Raw genomic sequence first — 18,664 nt, 5'->3', positions numbered from 1 at the left:
TCTAGTATTTCCTTCTTTCCTTCCTCTCTCCCTTTCTTGCAATCCATGAAGTTTTTCGCTAAGTTCTGAGTTATAAAGAATACACCAGAAGGATGCCTCTTCTTTCCTTCTTGAGAGTCATTTCCTTCCTCTCTCCCTTCTTTGTTTCCTTCCTCCTTTTCTCCTTTCCTATCCTAAGATTCTCCCTCTACCTTCTTCATTTAAATCCCTCCTACTTTCTTATTTATTTAGGTTGCCCGGGGCTTGTTGTTGCAGCAGGTGGGATTTAGTTTCCTGACCAGGGATCGCACCCATTTATTGGGTTCAATGAATCCATCTTGTTCCTTGGGAGTGCAGAGTCTTGGCCACTGGGCCACCAGGGAGGTCCCAGATCCCTTCTGCTTTCTCCCTTTTTTCTTTCTTCTATTTTCCCGAGTGCTTTTAGTTCTCGTCGGGGAGGAGTAGAGGGTGGCATACAAATATTCAGCAAGGGTACTGATACAACTGGAAAAGCTCTGCTGTCTAAGAGACAACTGTGGAGCTCTTTGTGACTGCCTTTTCTCTTTGTGAATTCTCAGGTTAAGGTTTTTATTTTAATAACATTTTAGTTACTGAGATATTCTGTAAATTAAATCACTGAGTGAATTTCCCCACAGACAAAAAAATGATGGGAGTCTTCAGGTCATGCCTGACTTTCCTTGTACTTTGTGATGTGGACATGATCATATGGAGATTATTTCATGGGATTATTACATTTTCCTCCCTCTCTCCTTCCCTTTACCCCTTCCTCCCCTCCCTTCCTCCCTTCTTTCCTCTTCCCTTTCCCTTCTTCCCTTTCATCCTTCCTTCTTTTCCTTTGTTTTTTGGAAAGACTGTAGCCTAATGGATCCTTCTTCAAAGATGACATGTAAATTACAAACCCTACCATTAAAAAAATTTTTTTTTTTCTTTTGGGTCCAGTGTGTTGTTCACTCAAGTTAACTTTTAAAATGTTGTGGTAAATAGGCTTACTAAAATGGTAACAGAAAAATGATACAAAGCAGTTACTAAATCAACTGTATTCCTTGCAATGTATTTTGATAGTTTTAAGAAAGATCACATTTGACTGATTTAATAGAGTGAAAATCTTGTTATAGCTATGAAAGTTGACATTTTCAAGGACAGCTTGATTAATGGTTTTATTTGTAGATGTAGCTTTCCACAGCCTGAAAATATCAGCTATAATATTACATACATTACATCATCTAAGATTTTTCACCTTACAATTTTCATGAATGAATTAACCTGCCTACCTACATCAAATAAAACTTTACAAGTTTGTGATTATTAGCAAAAATAAAGTTGTCACTTTGAATTCAAGCATCATCATAAAAGTCTCGGGGTACAATCAGTATCATTTTGTAAATAATGCTATTCAACTTTATAAGTAAACATAAGCAAATGTTTTTATAGCTTTTACTCTAAAGTTATTATCATTTTTATTTCTATGTGTTATAACTGACAAGCTATTTGTAAAGACTTTTTTTTTTAGAGAAGTTTTAGATTCACAGTAAAACTGAGAGGAAGCACAGAGGTTTCTTGTTTCCTTCCTGTCCCTCGCCCCCACCCACGCACAGCCTCACCCTCACCCACACACAGCCTCGCCCCCACGCACGCACAGCCTCGCCCCCACCCACGCACAGCCTCACCCTCACCCACACACAGCCTCGCCCCCACCCACGCACAGCCTCACCCTCACCCACACACAGCCTTGCCCCCACCCACGCACAGCCTCGCCCCCACCCACGCACAGCCTTGCCCCCACCCACACACAGCCTCACCCCCACTCACGCACAGCCTCACCCCCACGCACAGCCTCGCCCCCACCCACGCACAGCCTCACCCCCACGCACGCACAGCCTCGCCCCCATCCACACACAGCCTCGCCCCCACGCACGCACAGCCTCGCCCCCACCCACGCACAGCCTCGCCCCCACCCACGCACAGCCTCACCCTCACCCACACACAGCCTTGCCCCCACCCACGCACAGCCTCGCCCCCAGCCACACACAGCCTCGCCCCCACGCACGCACAGCCTTGCCCATCAGCCTCCCCTAACACAGCGGCACCTTTGTTCCAAGTGATGAGCCTGCACTGACACATCCAAACCACACAAAGTCCATACTTCACCTTAGAGCTCAGTGTTGTCCATTTTATACTGCTGCTAAGTCACTTCAGTTGTGTCTGACTCTGTGCGACCCTGAAGACGGCAGCCCACCAGGCTCCGAGGTCCCTGGGATTCTCCAGGCAAGAACATTGGAGTGGGTTGCCATTTCCTTCTCCAGTGCATGAGAGTGAAAAGTGAAAGTGAAGTCGCTCAGTTGTGTTCAACTCTTTGCAACCCCACAGACTGCAGCCCACCAGGCTCCCCCATCCATGGGATTCTCCAGGCAAGAGTACTGGAGTGGGGTGCCATCACCTTCTCCATGGGTTTGAACAAATGCGTAATGGCATATACTCCTCACAGAATCATACAGTGTCTTCACTATCCTAAGAATCCTCTGTGCTCAGCCTGTTCATCCTCTCCTGCTCCCATCCTCACCTCCTGCCGGACCACCGATTTCTTTTTTTTTGTTTTTCACTCTCTCTGTAGTTTTGCTTTATCCAGAATGTCATGTAATAGTACTCATACAGCACAAAGCCTTTTCAGATTGGCTTCTTTCAATTAGAAGTATGCATTTAGGTTTCCTCTGTGTCTTTTATGGTTCAGTAGCTCTATTTCAGTGCTGAATAATATTCATCTGGAAAAGGAAAATCCTCATCCCAATTCCCAAGAAGTATAGCACTGCAGAGTGTGCTAACCACTGGCCAACTGCACTCACCTCCCACGTTAGGAAGGTCCTGGTTAAAATCTTGCATGCTAGGCTTCACAGCATGTGAAACAAGAACTTTCAAATGTCCAAGCTGGGTTTAGAAAAGGCAGAGGAACCAGAGATCAAATTGCCAACATTTGCTGGGTTGTAGAGAAAGCAAGGGAATTCCAGAAAAACATCTACCTCTGTTTCATCGACTGCGCTAAAGCCTTTGATGGTGTGGATCATAACAGACTGTGGAAAGCTGTTAAAGAGATGGGAATCCCAGACCATCTTACCTGTCTCCTGAAAGAGCTGTATGTGGGTCATGAAGCAAGAGTTAGAACCCGGAACAACTGATTGGTTCAAGATTGAGCAAGGAGTATGGCAGGGCTGTGTGCTGCCACTGTTTGTCTAACCTGTTTGCTGAGCACATCGTGAGAAATGCTGGGCTGGATGAGTTACAGACTGGAATCAACAGAGGTGGGAGAAACGTCAGCAACCTCAGATATGCAGATGACGCCACTCTTATGGCAGAAAGCAAAGAAGAACTAAAGAGCCTCTTCATGAAAGGGAAAGAGGAGAGTGAAAAAGTTGGCTTAAAACTCAACATTCAAAAAACTAAGATCATGGCATCTGGTCCCATCACTTCATGGAAAATAGATGGGGAAACCTAGGAAACAGTGACAGATTAAATTTTCTTGGGCTCTAAAATCACTGAAGATGGTGACTGCAGCCATGAAATTAAAAGACGCTTGCTCCTTGGAAGAAAAGCTATGACCAACCTAGACAGCACATTAAAAAGCAGAGACATTACTTTGCCAACAAAAGTCCATCTAGTCAAAGCTATGGTTTTTCCAGTAGTCATGTATGGCTGTGAGACTTGGATTATAAAGAAAGCTGAGCACCAAAGAATTGATGCTTTTGAACTGTAGTGTTGCAGAAGACGCTTGAGAGTCCCTTGGACTGCAAGGAGATCCAACCAGTCCATCCTACAGGAAATCAGTCCTGAATATTCATTGGAAGGACTGATGCTGAAGCTGAAACTCCAATACTTTGGCCACCTGATGAGCCAACTCATTTGAAAAGACCCTGATGCTGGGAAAGTTTGAAGGTGGGAGGAGAAGTGGATGACAGCAGATGAGATGGTTGGATGGCATCACCAACTCAATGGACATGAGTCTGAGCAATCTCCGGGAGATGGTGATGGACAAGGAAGCCTGGTGTGCTGCAGTCCATGGGGTCCCAAAGAGTTGGACACGACTGAGCGACTGAACAAAACAACCCAGTTACACTGTGACTGCTTCCAACTTTTGACGTTTGTGAATAAAGCTGCTATAAATATCCGTGTGGGCTTCCTAAGTGGCTCAGTGGTAAGGATTCTGTGTGCTAATGCAGGAGATTCAGGACCTGGGTTTGATCCCTGAGTCAGGAAGATCCCCTAGAGAAGGAAATGGCAACCCACTCCAGTATTCTTGCCTAGAAAATCCCATGGACAGAGGAGCCTGATGGGCTGTAGTCCATGGGGTCACAGAAGAGTTGGACACAACTGAGTACTCAGAAATATCCATGTACCAGTTTTTGTACAGACACAAGTTTTTGTCTTCTTGGATAAATACCAAGAAGCCAGATTGCAGGACTGTATGTTAAGAGCATGTTCAGTTTTATAATAAACAGTCTTCCAAAATGGCTATACCATTTTGTACCCCACCAGCAATGCATAGACAGAGCAATAGATGGAGAATTCCATGTGTTTCTTAGAATAAGTAAGCATCTATTAGAATATGACTTTACAAACTGGAAGCTAGTAAGAGTTCCAGTTTTTGAAGTCAACTTTAAGAGCACAGGCCTAAGAATTTGATGTCTTTATTCTCTTGGGAACTCCTGGGAAGAGTGAGGATTTCTTGTGAAGTAAATGTTATAAGTCAGTTTTCCAGGAAACCAGCTCATTGTCAGTACATTTTATTCTGCCTCTTTTATTTTGATCATTGCTGTTGTTGTTGTTTAGTCACCAAGCATGTCTGACTCTTGAAACCCCATGGGCTATTGCTTGCCTGGCTCCTCTGTCCATGGGATTCTCTAGGCAAGAATACTGGGTTGCCATTTCCCACTCCAGAGGAACTTCCAGAGCCAGGGATCTATCCTGCATCTCCAGAATAGGCAGGCAAATTCTTTACCACATAAATAATTCAATCTTATGTTTTCTTGAGACTATAAATGAAAAGATAATTGGGATAATACCATGCTTTTGATGATCTACCATATCAGGAGAGTAGATGTGTGTAAATAAACTGCAGATTTTTCAACACCACCATGTCAAAAGCCCCATAGTATTTTTCTCCAGTTATAAATTTTATCTATACATGGAGAGGGTTACCATGGTTGATATAAGAGGCAAAATTCACCAGAATTTTGAAAGGGGTAATTTCTTGCATTGAGAAACTGGACATAAAGGAACCACAGCAAAGCAGGAAGGGAGGGAAAACCTTAAAACAGTGCCGTATTAGACTACTTTAAGCTCTAACCCAGGCCTGGCTAGCTCAGGCGATAGAGCATGAGATTTGAGAGACTAACCAGGTGGCTCAAGAATTTTCCTGCCAATGCGGGAAACAGAAGAGGCGAGTGTTCAATCCCTGGGTTGGGAGGATCCCCTGGAACAGAGAATGACAACCCGCTCCAGTATTCTTGCCTGAAAATCCCGTGGACAGAGGGGCCGGTGGGCTACAGTCCATGGGGTCGCAAAGAGTCAGACATGACTGAAGCGACTTCGCACACAAACTCTAGTGAAGACTGACGTGGACTCACTTCATTTCACAGCCACATTTATAAGCAGCAACTGTTCTGCTTCTTTTCCTTCCCTTGCCTTCTCTGACCCTACAGGTAGCAGACAATGCAACAGCAAATGGAAAAGGAGAGAAAAATTACCAGGGGAAAGAGACAAGAGAAACCGACCCCATCCTCCTTATTTACGGCAGGCGGGCGGGAATCAGAAGGGAGATGCCTCACTTAAATGAATTTGGAATATTTTGACTCTTGCACTATACTGGATGCAAAAATTATTGAACTAAACTCTTCTTAGAGTAGAAACAAATGTATCACTTTTCTTAAAAGTAATGAATTCATGGACCCTGTGTTAAATTTCAATGAGATAGCATGAAAAATCTACCTGCATGAAATTAATCTTAAGAGACAATGAGAGATGAAAAGAAAGTTTCATTGTCAGTTATTCCATGATCATGCTTGCTCAATCAAATTACTGCACACATCCTAGATGTCAATTATAGAATGTAAATATACCCTCCTTGGCTGTCAGCTAAGAATACCTGAGTTTACATGAAATGGAAAATAATTATATAAATCTTTACATATTTCAGGAAACAAAGGTATTTTACTTACTGATTTTTTTTTTTAAGAAAAATGACAAGGTAAAAAGCGTACTAGTTTCTTTAAAAATGGTGAAGAGTTTTGCTAATATTAATATATTGCCCTTTTATATACTGATAATTCTATCTTGTTTTACAGACAGAATGATTGCTAAGTCATTTATCAAAAGAATTTTCGGGACAGCATCTTTAGAAAATGAAGTAAATGTTGATGTAATAGCTCATTTGTGTAAAGATCCAACACTGATATGTGTTTGTTTTTGATGACTTTTTCTCTCCAATTTCCATTTCCGACTGTATATCTGAAATATGTTCTACTTGGGAGTGAGGTTAGTAGCACAGACTTTATAAGAATATTAAATTTTTAAATGTGGCTGGAAGACCCATCTATTATTTTTAGTGCTGAATAGCTCATGAATCAGGCTGCTGTTGACATTAGCAGCTAGCTATGTGCAATCGGTCAGATCACATCACCCTCATGTGTCACCCCTGAAAGCAAAGCCTTCTTTATAATATAATGGTCTAATTAAAAAATTCTTTTAAAAAGTCTTTTTAAATTTTTTTATTTATTGAAGTATAGTTGATTTACAATGCTGTATTAATTTATGCTGTATAGCAAAATGATTCATACACCCGCACATGTATATATGTGTGTGTGTGTATATATATATATATATATATATCAGGAGAAGACGCTTGAGAGTCCCTTGGACTGCAAGGAGATCAAACGAGTCAATCCTAAAGGAAATCAACCCTGAATATTTATTGGAAGGACTGATGCTGAAGCTAAAGCTCCAATAATTTGGCCACCTGATCCAAAGAGCCAACTCATTAGAAAAGACTTTGATGCTGGGAAAAATTGAGGGCAGGAGGAGAAGGGGGTGACAGAAGATGAGATGGTTGGACAGCATTACAGACTCAATGGACATGAGTTTGAGCAAGCGGCCGGAGATGGTGAAGGACAGGGAAGCCTGGTGTGCTGCAGGTCATGGCGTCACAAAGAGTCAGACACGACTTAGCAACTGAACAACAATATACACACACACACACACACGCACATTCTTGTTCGTGTTCTCTTCCATTACGGTTTACACAGGGCACTGCGTGTAGCTCCTTGTGCTGGGCAGGAGGACCTTGCTGTTTATCTGTTCCTTACACAGTAGTTTGCCTCTCCAGTCCCAAACTCCGACTCCATCCTTCCCCCAGTGCCCTCGCCCTTGGCAACGACAGCTCTGTTCTCTGTGTCTGAGTCTGCTTCTATTTTGTAGGTGAGCTCAGTTGCGTCATATTTTAGATTCCACATATAAGTGACATCACACGGTATTTGCTTCTTTTTATGACTTATTTTCACTTGTGTGTGCGTGTGTCTTAGTCGTGTCCGACTCTTTGCAACCCCATGGACTGTAGCCCTTGCCAGACTCCTCAGTCCATGCAATTTTCCAGGAAAGAATACTGGAGCGGGTTGTGGTTTCCTACTCCAGGGACTCTTCCTGACCCAGGGGTCAAGCCCTCCCACGTCTCTTGTGTCCTCTGCAATGGCAGGTGGATTCTTCACCACTAACGCCACCTCGGAAGCCCCAACTTCACTTAATACGATCATCTCCAGGTCCATCCATATTGCTGCAAATGGCACTATTTCATTTTTTTTTAAAGGCTGAGTAATACTTCATTGTATATGTGGACCACATCTTTAACCACTCACCAACTGATGGACATTTAGGTTGTTTCCCTGTCTTGGCTATTGTCAATAATGCAGCTATGAGCACAGCGGTAAATGTATCTTTTTGAATTATAGTTTTGCTGGATATATGCCCAAGAGTGGGATTGCTGAAGCATATGGCAACTCTATTTTTAGTGTGGGAAAAAAAACCAAAAACCTTTTAGTTATAAGTCTATTGCTTGGATTATTCTGGATTGACTCCCAATTTGTGCTTTCATGCCAGTTTAAATTATGTTAGTGAAAGATCAAAAATTTTCAAAACTTTGTTTCATATTATTTTCTCTAACTGTAAAATCAAGATGAATTATTGAACCATTTCTCTGCATGCCCACAGCTACATTTACTTTCCATCGTCTTCAGCAGGTAGTGTTTAGAAAAGCAGTCTCCCCAAGAAGGAAGATTTTTTTCCTCATATAGGTTTGATATTTGTACCTAAAGCATGTTTTGTTCCTCTTCCAAGTTTGTCAGTACAAGTAGGACATGTGTTACGTGGAGCATTTTGTACTAAACCTTGTAGGTCACAAAGCCCTCTTTTAATTTTTAAATGCAGATTTTATTTTATTTCAGATATATCTTCTTGTATCATGTTCTCAAATATATGTACATTCTTTTACATTTGTTGAATTGTCTATTTTAAGGAAATCAAGTTTCCAAATATTTTTTTCTTTTTTTCTTTCTTCTTTTGGGAGTCAGTCTTGCATATCATTCAGTTTTCTTCTAGTTATTTTATTTTTTAAAATCTCTTTTGTTTTTTTTTTTCTTATTGTTTTGGTATGTTTTCATAATTGCCATGCCACTTGCTTTCATTTTATTTATATTTTAGGAGCTCTAGCGATGCTCTTTTCTGAATCTTTAAAAATTTTGGATACCAGAATTCACACTTTCAGGTATGAAGTGTGCCCCATTTCTATGATAGATGTACCACGCATACAGCATAGATGACCTAAGCTGTTGTTTCCTTCAGAGAAAGTCACCTCATCTTTTACTTTCTGACATTCTCACTTTCCTCTCTCACCACCATTTACACTATTCCCCAGGCTGAAGGGGAAAAATTGATAGAGAAAGTGTATAATTTTCTTTTCTCCCAATTTGGGGATGGAATTGTGTATTTTCAGGATTGCCATCACGTCAGAATACCTTACAGACTAGGAGCGGCAGTAAGGAGCAGAAAGCTCGTGTTTGTGCCTATTAAACAGTTCAGCAAATAGTAACTCTGAATGAGTGGGCTCATTGACAAACACACATATATGAAGAATGGCAGTTAGGTTTTGAACTTCACGCACTGCACGAAAAAGTTAGGCCAAATGTTACGTATATTTTATGCAATTTTTTGGCTGTTTTTCAAGTTTAGTCAATGCCTAAGTTGAATTTGAATCAACTCTCTAACAGCTCAACTTAATATATTTTAAATAAATTAAAAATTTTGATTGATTAATAACTCAAAACTTAGTTCCCTCTGTTGAAGGAGAAAATGCAAACTGAAAACAGGACAATCATGTTGGAAATAAAGAGCAAAGAAAGACAGAAACAGTGTTGATTAATGGTCATCTTTGTTATAGAAGATGTACTAAAACACAGAATAATTCACAGCAATTTCCCCTGAAGGTCTGCAAGCAGAAAAATCAATTTTCTTAGATCTGTCAAAGAAAAAAAGAGCCTTCATACCTAAATTGAAGTAGACAAGGATTATTCTTTACTTGAAAATTGCTGTAGATTTTTTTACAGTGGTAGAAAATGTATTAATAATTAATATATATTAATTTCACCTGCTCCTTATATAAAAAGTTAAAAAACTTAAATGAGTGCAACTTTGGTTATTTGCAATTCTTCATTTAATTACAGCTCTGTTTTATGTATGTATAACTTTTTAACTTAACTACTAATTTATTTAAAAATCATTAAAGTTGTGTATTGTGACTGTTCAGATAAAAGGATGGCGATTGGAAAAGAGATGGAGAGTGACAGACAAGGGAGAGAGAGAAGGCAGAATGGGAGAGGCAGAAAACAACAGAGAAGCAAAGAAAAAGAGCAGAGATCAGAAGGAAGAAGAAGAGACCTTTCCCCGTAAGGAAAAACTAGAGCAAAAAGCCATCAAGTGCCAAACCTGTGTCGTTTCCTCAATTCATGCTATTTCAGTTGACAGATATTTCTTGGGACCAGTTTGTTGACCTTAGAGGTTACAGCCACTTTTCTCTGTTAAGCTCCCTTGGAACTTGCTCCTGTGTAACCTTGCACCTCCAGGTGATAATGCACACTTCCTCAGTGTCAAAGCTTTCAACCTTTCTAGACGCTGGACTTCAGGTCTAATCACATTATTTCTTGGATGGTTTCTCCAGCATGATTTTGGGAACAGAGTCATTCTCTGTCTCTGTTACTCTTGTGGCCTCCTTTGGAGTAAAGGGAAAATTTAGTTAACTGTAAATCAGTAACTGGTGCCTCTTTTCTTAGCAGTGTTTTTTTTTTTTTTCTTCAAGGGCTGTTAGTTTTGCTTCCCAACTCTGCTACCTTAGGGACTGGATTCTTAAGAGCTGCTTAGTATACAATTGGAGAAGGCAATGGCAGCCCACTCCAGTACTCTTGCCTGGAGAATCCCATGGACAGAGGAGCCTGGAAGGCTGCAGTCCATGGGGTTGCTGAGGGTCGGACACAACTGAGCAACTTCACTTTCACTTTTCACTTTCATGCATTGGAGAAGGAAATGGCAACCTACTCCAGTGTTCTTGCCTGGAGAATCCCAGGGACGGGAGAGCCTGGTGGGCTGCCGTCTATGGGGTAGCACAGAGTCGGACATGACTGAAGTGACTTTGCAGCAGCAGCAGCAGTATACAATACCCAGATACCCAATTAATATTTATTAGTTTTGAAATGCCCAGAATGTCTCTAGCTTGGATGCCTTTTAGAGATTCCACTTGAAGAGGCAATCCCAGTTTCCAAAATACATTTAGAATATCTCAGAGATTCTGTAAAAATTTTACAGCATTTCTATGTACAAAGAATTCATAATGAGATGTAATCTTTGTCAAAGAGTTGATAACCTTTTTGGTAAAGTATGATATTTAAATTTACAAATCAATATCATAATGGCATGCCAGTATAAGAAAAAAATAAATGCTGCAGAATAGCATTATGGGAAATATAGTTTTTATTTATTTTTTTTTAAATTTTATTTTATTTTTAAACTTTACATAATTGTCTTAGTTTTGCCAAATATCAAAATGAATCCACCACAGGTATACATGTGTTCCCCATCCTGAAATATAGTTTTTAAAGTGGAACTCTTATCTTGCTTTTTCAAACTGGAGCAAAGGTGCTGATATTGTCATTTTATTTGACTTGGGATAACTGAGTGACGCTTACTTCATATCTTCATTCAATTCACTTGTATTGCCGCTGAAAAACCAGATGAACTGTGGTGGGTGGTAATGAATTACAACAAACTTAGCCAAGTAGTAATTCCAGTTTCTGTTGTGCTGCCTGTACTGGAGATTTAATGAAGATTTCTTACTGTCTTGGGCATTTATGTGGTGGCTGCATGGCACTGGAGTGACTGTGAGAAGATACCCCATGTCCAAGGGCAAAGGAGAAGCACCAGCAAGATGGTAGGGGGGTGAATTCACTTTTAGAATCAAACCCCATTCCTGCCAGAGATGCTCAGAGTGCTCAAACAAGGGCACCAGGACCCAGGGACCCCACAGAGACTGAGACAGAACTGTGTGTGAGCGTCTCCTGTGGAGGTCTGGGCCGGCAGTGGCCTCCCGCAGGGGCAGGGGCTCTGGGTGCAGCAGACCCGGGCATGGCATAAGCCCTCTTGGAGAAGGTCACCATTAACCCACCATAGAGCCGCCAGAACTTGCACAGGAGTGGGAAATAGACTCTTGGAGGGCACAACAGAACCTTGTGCACCAGGACCCAGGAGAAAGGAGCAGCAACCCCACAGGAGACTGAGCCAGACTTGCCCAGGAATGTCCAGGAGTCTCTGGCGGAGGCGTGGGTCGGTGGTGGCCTGCTGCAGGGCTGGGGGCACTGAGTGTAGCGGTGCCTGCATGGGACCTTTAGAAGGAGGTCGCCATTATCTTCATTACCTCCACCATAGTTTGGCCCCAGGTCAGATAACAGGGAGGGAACACAGCCCTGCCCATCAACAGAAAATAGGACTAAAGATTTACTGAGCATGGCCTCGCTTATCAGAGCAAGACCCAGTTTCCCCATCAGTCAGTCTCTCCCATCAGGAAGCTTCCATAAGCCTCTTATCCTTCTCCATCAGAGTGAAGACAGACTGAAAACCACAATCACAGAAAACTAACCAATCTGATCACATGCCCCACAGCCTTGTCTAACTCAATGTATCTATGAACCATGCCATGTACGGCCACCCAAGACAGATGGGTCATGGTGGAGAGTTCTGACAAAATGTGGCCCACTGGAGAAGGGAATGGCAAACCACTTCACTATTCTTGCCTTGAGAACCCGATGAACAGGATGAAAAGGCAAAAAGATAGGACTCTGAAAGATGAACTCCCAGGTCAGTAGGTGTCCAATATGCTACTGGAGATTAGTGGAGAAATAACTCCAGAAAGAATGAAGAGACGGAGCCAAAGCAAAAACAACACCCAGTTGTGGATGTGACTGGTGATGGAAGTAAAGTCCGATGCTGTAAAGAGCAATATGCATAGGAACCTGGAATGTTACACCCATGAATCAAGGCAAATTGGAAGTGGTAAATATGAGATGGCAAGAGTGAACATTGACATTATAGGAATCAGCGAACCAAAATGGACACTATCACAGGAATCCAAGTCTATGCTCTGACCAGTAATGCTGAAGAAGTTGAAGTTGAACTTGTAGGTTCTGTGAAGACCTACAAGACCTTCTAGAACTAACACCCCCAAAAGATGTCCTTTTCCTTATAGGGGTATAATTGAAAGTGAAAGTTGCTCAGTCATGTCCGACTCTTTATGATCTCATGGACTATACAGTCCATGGAATTCTCTAGGCCAGAATACTGGAGTGGGTAGCCTTTCCCTTCTCCAGGGGATCTTCCCAACCCAGGGATCAAACCCAGGTATCCCACATTGCAGGTGGATTCTTTACCAGCTGAGCCACAGGACTGGAATGCAAGAGTGGGAAGTCAAGAAATACCTGGAGTAACAGGCAAATTTGGCCTTGGAGTACAGAATGAAGCAGGGCAAAGGCTGACAGAGTTTTGCCAAGAGAAGGTACTGGTCATAGCAAACACCCTCTTCCAACAACATAAGAGAAGACTCTACACATGGACATCACCAGAAAGTCAATACCGAACTCAGATTGATTATATTTTTTGCAGCCAAAGGTGGAGAAGCTCTATACAGTCAGCAAAAGCAAGACTGAGAGCTGACTGTGGCTCAGATCATGAATTCCTTATTGCCAAATTCAGACTTAAATTGAAGAAAGTAGGGAAAACCACTAGACCATTCAAGTATGACCTAAATCAAATCCCTTATGATTATAGAATGGAAGTAACAAACAGATTTAAGGGATTAGATCTGATAGAGTGCCTGAAGAACTATGGATGGAGGTTTGTGACATTGTACAGGAGGCAGTGATCAAGACCATCCCCAAGAGAAAGAAATGTAAAAAGGCAAAATGGTTGTCTGAGGAGGCCTTACAAATACCTGAGAAAAGAAGAGACGTGAAAGGCAAAAGAGAAAAGGAAAGATATACCCATTTGAATGCAGAGTTCCAAAGAATAGTAAGGAGAGACAAGAAAGCCTTCCTCAGGGATCAGTGCAAAGAAATAGAGGAGAACGATAGAATGGGAAAGACTAGAGGTCTCTTCAAGAAAATTAGAGATACCAGGGGAACATTTCATGCAAAGATGGGCACGATAAAGGACAGAAATGGTATTGACCTAACAGAAGCAGAAGATATTAAGAAGAGGTGGCAAGAATACACAGAAGAACTGTACAAAAAATATCTTCATGACCCAGATAACCACGATGGTGTGATCAGTCACCCAGAACCAGACATCCTGGAATGCAAAGTCAAGTGGGCTTTAGGAAACATCACTATGAGCAAAGCTAGTGGAAGTGATCAAATTCCTGTTGAGCTATTTCAAATCCTGGAAGATGATGCTGTGAAAGTGCTGCACTTAATATGCCAGCAAATTTGGAAAACTCAGCAGTGGCCACAGGACTGGAAAAGGTCAGTTTTAACTCCAATCCCAAAGAAAGGCAATGCCAAAGATGCTCAAACTACCACACAATTTCACTTATCTCACATGCTAGCAAAGTTATGCTCAAAATGCTCCAAGCCAGGCTTCAACAGTATGTGAACTGTGAACTTCCAGATGTTCAAGCTGGATTTAGAAAAGGTTGAGGAACCAGAGATAAAATTGCCAACATCCATTGGATCATTGAAAAAGAGAGTTCCAGAAAAACATCTACATCTGCTTTATTGAGTATACCAAAGTCTTTGACTGTGTGGATCACAACAAACTGTGGAAAATTCTTCAAGAGATGGGAATACCAGCCCACCTGACCTGCCTCCTGAGAAATCTGTATATGGTCAGAAACAACAGTTAGAACTGGACATGGAATAGCAGACTGGTTCCAAATCAGGAAAGGAGTACATCAGGGCTGTATTTTTTCACCCTGCTTATTTAACTTATATGCAGAGTACATTATGAGAAACACTGGGCTGGATGAAGCACAAGCTGGAATCAAGATTGCTGAAAGAAATATCAATAACCTCAGATATGCAGATGACACCACTCTTAGAGCAGAAAGCAAAGAAGAACTAAAGAGCCTCTTCATGAAAGTGAAAGAGGAGAGTGAAAAAGTAGGCTTAAAACTCAGCATTCAGAAGACTAAGATCATGGCATCTGGTCCCATCATTTCATGGCAAATAGATGGGGAAACAGTGGAAACAGTGACAGACTTTAATTTTTTGGGCTCCAAAATCACTGCAGATGGTGACTGCAGCCATGAAATTAAAAGACGCTTGCTCCTTGGAAGAAAAGTTATGACCAACCTAGACAGCATATTAAAAAGAAGAGACATTAGTTTGCCAACTAAAATCTGTCTACTCAAAGCTATAGTTTTTCCAGTAGTAATGTATGGATGTGAGAGTTGGACTGTAAATAAAGCTGAGCGCCAAAGAATTGATGCTTTTGAACTGTGGTGTTGGAGAAGACTCTTGAGAGTCCCTTGGACTGCAAGGAGATCCAACCAGTCCATCCGAAAGGAAATCAGTCCTGAATATTCACTGGAAAGACTGATGCTGAAGCTGAAACTCCAGTACTTTGGTCACCTGATGTGAAGAGCTGACTCATTTGAAAAGACCCTGATGCTGGGAAAGATTGAAGAAGGCAGGAGAAGGGGACGACAGAGGATGAGATGGTTGGATGGCATCACCGACTCAATGGACATGAGTTTGGGTAAACTCTGGGAGTTGGTGATGGACAGGGAAGCCTGGTGTGCTGCAATCCATGGGGTCAGAAAGAGTCAGACACGACTGAGCAACTGAACTGACCTGAACTGAACTGGAGAAGGAAAATCAACTGTGATTTCTGCTGAGTCACTTAAATTTTGAGTTTGTTTGTTGAGTACCTTCGCTAGATGCATGGAATCCAGGGTGCCTATGGCATGGTTCATGGCACTAGAGAGTTCACAGAAAAGTGGAGAGTGGGAATGACTATATCATTGTATCAAATTTTCATTCTGTCTTCCAAAACAGAGCATAAAATATCAAAATCATATTTGTTATATTTATATACATCTGTACTGTCACAGATCACTTAATAGGTGGTCCATTCAGTTATCAGACATTGAGGAAATAAGCTTGCTTTTGTCTAGGTCCTGGTATTCAAAATCATATAAGGCAGGATTCCTTTGGTCGAAATATTCCAAAGGAAAAAAGCAAGTAGAATATTGCCCTAGTCTATTTGGGCTATGAAAAATATCATAGACTGAATAATTTATAAATAACAGAAATTGATTTCTCATAGTTCTTGAGGCTGGAAGTCCAAGGTAAAGACACTGACAGGTTAGGTGTGAAAGGTTGTTGTTGAATCACGCGAATACACTGGGATTTTTGGCCCCCGGAGGAGAAGAATTCAATCCGGGGCCAGAGACAAGGCTTGATCACTCAGAGCTTTTGTGTAATAAAGTTTTATTAAAGTATAAAGGGGATAGAGAAAGCTTCTGACATAGGCATCAGAAGGGGGCAGAAAGAGTACCCCCCTGCTAGTCTTCAGCTGGATGTTATATAGTCACTAGCAGTCTGTTAATGAAAGAAAGGAATGTCTTATAATTCAGAATGGCACCAAATGGTTTATCCTGGGCCATAAAATAATTAACTTGAATCTTAAAGAAGGGCAGACCACCATACAAATAGTTTCATTTACATAGATTAGGGGAACAATATCTGAGTATAACATACTGGTTTGTCAAGTAGGTTTTGGGCCAAGAGGCGGAACCGACTTGGAGACAGTTTGGGGTAAAGGCGTAGTACATCAGCATAGCTTAAGTCAAACATTTTCATAAGAAAAAGGCATTGGTTATCTCTAGGCTCAAGAATAGCTAACTTTAGGTGAAACCAGGTGTCATTATGGCAACACAGTATTTTAAGAGAAACCTCTCTTTAAATTTGTATGGAGAAGGAAAAAAATATTGCTAGTTTGTTTCCTCCTGCCGCTTAAGAGAGATAAAAATGTCTGACACTTTCAGGCTATTTCTTCCATTTGGAGACCCCTGGCCTTCCTGCCTGTTACCCTCTCAGGTGTCTCTTGGAAACCTGCTTCCCCGGCTGATGGATACATGTCTCTTCTTTGTGTCCTCACATGGAAGAAAGGGAGAGGGTGCTGAATGGGGACTTTTTAAAAGACATTCATCCCATTCACGAGGACTATGCCTTCATGACCTAGTCACCTCCCAAGGACACCTTCTTTAAGTACCATCACACTGGGTTGTCAACATATGAACTCTGGGGAGACACAAACATTCAGTTCATGGCAAACACAGACTACAGAGCAGAGTGTCGATGGCAGTATCTAACCTCGGGCATTTTTTTTTTCCTTCCATCTGTAAGTTGCAAATATCTTAATAGCTTTCCATGGGAATTGAGTAGATTTATGAATCTAAAGCATTTTGTTATATTTGTACATAGCAAGATTGGTAAGAAATGATAGTCGTTATTATTATTTTTGGTGGTGTGTACAGGACGCCACACTGAAGAGGGAAACTTGTAAATTAGAGGGAGACCATGGAAACATTTAAGGAAGAGAAAATACTTGAGTGTGGAAGACTTCTGTATCAATTAAGAAAATGAAAAGGAAAAACAAATCTTGATAGAAGCAGCATGTAAACACAGGTTTTGGAGTTAGAATGATTAGAATGAAATCCAGCTCTCACACATCCCAGCAAGACATTTGAAAGTTATAAAACACTCTCTAAATTGTAGTTAAATAAGGATAATAATACTATTTCAGTCACAGGGTGGTTGGAAAGGCAAATGAGATAAGTGGTATGACCAGTCAACATTACATGACTGTTGCTATCATTTGTTGCATGTCTATATCAGCCAAAATGTTTGGACACAACTTAGCGACTGAACAACAACAACAAAACAAAAAAATGATAGGACTCCATGGAAGGATTTTAAACTGAGGGGGTTGTGACTCTTCCTCAACCATGGAAGAGTCACTGGATGACCAGTACAGATACGGGGCTTTGGGGAAGGGGTTGCAGAGTTTGAATACAGGGAGAGCTGGTGAGATGATTTTTGGAGGGTAAGAAATATCGGATCAGACTCTTGACTCTAGATAAGGAAAGGAAGGGAAGGATAAAGGGATTTTAAGAACAGTTTTAATAATTAATGTAATATGGAGAGTGCCTGGGTGAGAAAGAGGAGTGGAAACGATCTTCTGTGCGTTTGACTTTGTTGACTTAATTAAGTTTAAAATCATTCATTAATGTGGGGGTCCACCAGAACGTGGTGCTAGTGATAAAGAATCTGACTGTCAGTGCAGGAGACACCAGAGATGCAGGTTCAATCCCTGGGTCAGGAAGATCTCTTGGAGAAGGAAATGGCAACCCACTCCAGTACTCTTGCCTGGAAAATTCCATGGGCAGAGGAGCCTGGTGGGATACCGTCCATGGGGTCACAAAGAGTCGGGCTGAGCACTTTTCACTTCACATCAGAAAGTTCAAGGGGGAACGAAAGATAGAGACACGCTGTGAGTTTAGGGGAGGCCATGGGATATTCATGCAGATATGTGCCACAGATAGTTGGAAACACAACTCTGAGTCAGCAGAAGTTTCTAGAATATATATAAGAAATATGAATACAGGTGGAAAGGATAATTAAAGCATGGAAGAGAATGTGTTCCCTTATGGAGTTTACAGCAATGAAAAGATCTGGAGATGGAGCCATGTGTGAAACCAACTTTCAAAAGTGTAAGCAAAGAAGATTCTTTGAATGAAACGGAGAAGAAAAGGCTGTAGACGTAGGAGGAAGCCAGAAGCCAGCAATCCCACCGAAGTGTGGCAACCACTTCCAAAAGGAGAAAGGAGGCCTGTCAGATACTCAACAGAGTGTAGTAAGGTAAAATATCAGCTACTTAAGATGTTTGGGGTACAATAAACAGAAAACACAAGTCAAAATAAGTTTGCAAAATCAAATTTCATGGAGAAGACTCTTGAGAATCCCTTGGACTGCAAGGAGATCCAACCAGTCCATCTTACAGGAAATCAGTCCTGAATATTCATTGGAAG

Source organism: Bubalus bubalis, chromosome 22 (assembly GCF_019923935.1).
Source record: "Bubalus bubalis isolate 160015118507 breed Murrah chromosome 22, NDDB_SH_1, whole genome shotgun sequence".
Taxonomy (NCBI): Eukaryota; Metazoa; Chordata; class Mammalia; order Artiodactyla; family Bovidae; genus Bubalus; species Bubalus bubalis.
The sequence above is the reverse complement of the archived record's forward strand: the minus strand, read 5'-3'. Positions refer to the sequence as shown.